The sequence below is a fragment of the Paroedura picta genome, chromosome 1, assembly GCF_049243985.1.
Source record: "Paroedura picta isolate Pp20150507F chromosome 1, Ppicta_v3.0, whole genome shotgun sequence".
NCBI classification, from domain to species: Eukaryota; Metazoa; Chordata; class Lepidosauria; order Squamata; family Gekkonidae; genus Paroedura; species Paroedura picta.
The window spans coordinates 50,270,656-50,273,899 of record NC_135369.1 but is presented as its reverse complement, the minus strand read 5'-3'; positions in this window follow the sequence as shown (position 1 = coordinate 50,273,899).

Genomic DNA, 3,244 nt, shown 5'->3' with positions numbered 1-3,244 from the left:
TCAGAAGAGGGTGGCACCAATACAATAGATCTAACAATGATCTCGATGTTAGAGATCTCAATATTGGAGGGGATCCTCTGATGGATTAGTGGGAGAGCTGCCCTGGCCTCAACCATATGCCTGGCGGAAGAGCTCCGTCTTAAAATAAAAATCAGATCCTCTTCTTCTAAATATCATATTCTGTAATTTACCATATAGAAGAAAAGTTGTTTTTATACCCCACTTTTCACTACCCAAAGCAGTCTCACAGAAGCTTACAATCACCTTCCTTTCCTCTCCTTGCAACAGACACCCTGGGAGGCAGGTGGGGCTGAGAGAGTTTTGACAAAATTGCTTTGTGAGAACTACTCTAACCCAAGGTCACCCAGTTGGTTGCATTTACTGAGTGGAATGCTCTTACTCTCTGAGTACCTCTTGACCATAGGGTTGCCAGCTAAGGGCCAGGAAGTACTTTGAGACTTTGGGGGTGGAGCCAGGAATGGACGGGATTTGGAGCAGGGAGGACCTTCAGTGAAGTATAATAATATGGAGTCCACCCTCCAAAATGGCCATTTTCTCCAGGGATCTCTGTCACCTAGAGATGAGCTATAAAACCAGGGGTCAGAGGCTAGATCAGAGGTTGGATTAGGGATGCCAGTCCCCAGATGAATTGTGGGGATCCCACCCAGGGACCAGCATCCATACTTTACCCAACTTTCCACCAAAATAAGTATGCAAAGAAAACATATAAATAACAATCAATATAATTTAAACAAAATAATCCAGTCCTTGAGGTTTGGGTGCATAATTTGGGGATTATTTTAAGTGTAAAATCTCATAGTATTCGTGTGACAGACTTATATTTCTACAAAAGAGGTCCACAACACTGTTATATATGTTATATAGGTGGGAATTTTTGGAGGTTTCTGAATGTGAGCACTTAAAATGGTATCCATAAGAGTTGGATGCCCAAGATTATTAAGTGATTCCAAGCAAAAGTACCTCTTATGATAGAAGCAGGTGCTTCTTAATGGATGCTCCTGCACTTACAATGGTGATGCCTCCTCTGAAGCATCTTCCGGGACGAGAAGTGGAAGAGAAACCAGAGAACTGAGTCTTTGATCTGAGGAAGAGATGCTGGATTGCATCCAACAGTGTTTCTGTAAATGACATGATTCATACTTGCCGAGTCTCCACCTCCCACTAGAGCCCCAAATACACTCCAGAATTATGCTCCAAGATTGATAGGAGAAACTTTTCAGGGGCTGCAACATTATTATTATTGTTGTTGTTGTTAGGTGTGAAGTTGTGTCTGACCCATCGCAACCCCATGGGCAATGATCCTTCAGGCCTTCCTGTCCTCTACCATTCCCCGGAGTCCATTTAAGTTTGCACCTACTGCTTCAGTGACTCCATCCAGCCACCTCATTCTCTGTCGTCCCCTTCTTCTTTTGCCCTCGATCGCTCCCAGCATTAGGCTCTTCTCCATGGAGTCCTTCCTTCTCATGAGGTGGCCAAAGTATTTGAGTTTCATCTTCAGGATCTGGCCTTCTAAGGAGCAGTCAGAGCTGATCTCCTCTAGGACTGACCGGTTTGTTCACCTTGCAGTCCAAGGAACTCGCAAGAGTCTTCTCCAGCACCAGAGTTCAAAAGCCTCAATTTTTGACGCTCGGTGTCAAAGAATCATCATCATCATCATCATCATCATCATCATCATCATCATCATCATTATTTTATTTGTATCCTGCCTCCCCCCGAAGGCTCAAGGCGGCTCACATAAAAACCCCAATCCCTTAAAAACCATAACAATGAACAATAAACATTAAGCGCTAACTAATAAACCAATCTGTCAACGATGAAAATCAACAATGATATGGGATTACCATTGCTAGAAGTTTAAAGTTGCATGGTAGCCACTTTATGTGGTGATGCCATTGTGTGGGAGGACAGATTGTAGGGTTAATTTCTATAAAAAACAACATCCCACCTAGGAAGAAAGAGCCAGTGCTGTATAGTGGTTAATAGCAGCAGACTCTTATTAGGAGAAAAAGGTTTGATTCCCCACTCCTCCACAGGCAGCCATTTAGGTGACCTTGGACTAGTCATAGTTCTCTGAGCCCCTTCTACCACACAAGGTAGAGAGAGGAAGGGAAATATGTTTGTAAGTTGCTTTGGGACTCCTTTGGGTAGTGAAAGCAGGGTATAAAACCAGCTCTTTTCCCCTAATGATATCTGTCCCACTCATGAGGTTGTATCAGTTACAAAGACTCAGTGGAATGCTCCATCAAGGGAATTAGTTAAATAGTTTTCCTATTTTTAACCTGTGTCTGTGAGTGCGCCTTTGCACTTGACAAACTCCATGAGTTCCTTTCTACCTTTGTTATTCATTGGCTAGAATCTTATAAGGTTTGCACCCTAGACCATTGTTTTAATATCCACATTTTTTGCTCTCCTCAAACTCTTCAAAACATTCTTCTCTAGAATATCCCATTCTTATCTTTCCAGTCAAATCTAAACAACAGTTTTTCCAAAGTAGAGACAGGATTTAGCTGACTAGGGTTTAAATATTTTCTTAATCCCTGTGGCATTTCTTTTTCAACATTACTACATTTTCTTCAGGTCTCCATAGTAAAGACTAGTTTTGTCTGGTTCCAGATTTGTATAATACAAGCTAAGATGCTGGAGCTTCATTTCCCCGTATTTGTTATATCTCTCTTTTCATGTTTCTTTTTGCGTTAATAAAATCTGGTTGAAGAGAGAGAGGCCAAAACCAGTACCCAAACCTTGCTTGTTCAGCTTTACTGACATTCCCTCAAGTTGTCATCATTGTAAGAATGATTACCCTCTGAGAAGAAGCCTGAACATCCAAATGCTTGACATTTTTAAACTTTCTAGACCATGAGCTATGGAAACACTGCAGGGGTGTGGGGAGTGCTTATCAGAAGACATTAGCAAAAGAATCCTTATTTCTCAAACTCACAAGGCATCTTGTGGGTTGCAATTCAACAAAGATCAAGCATCTTAGTGGGTGTTAGAGAATCCTTAGAGCAAAAGTTGAGGAAAGAAAAACACTGCTTTAATCCACTATTATAAACATGAGATAGCATGTACTCCAACTGTGTATTTTCAACATATTTTTATTGTTTTTTGTTGTTCTGCTCTTCTTTCAGTGAGTTGTGGGGAATAGTGTTCCAGAGATGCAATTTCACAACAGCAAGCCACCAGGTCACTGGCACTGTAATGGTTTCAGTACCTACTTTCCCAT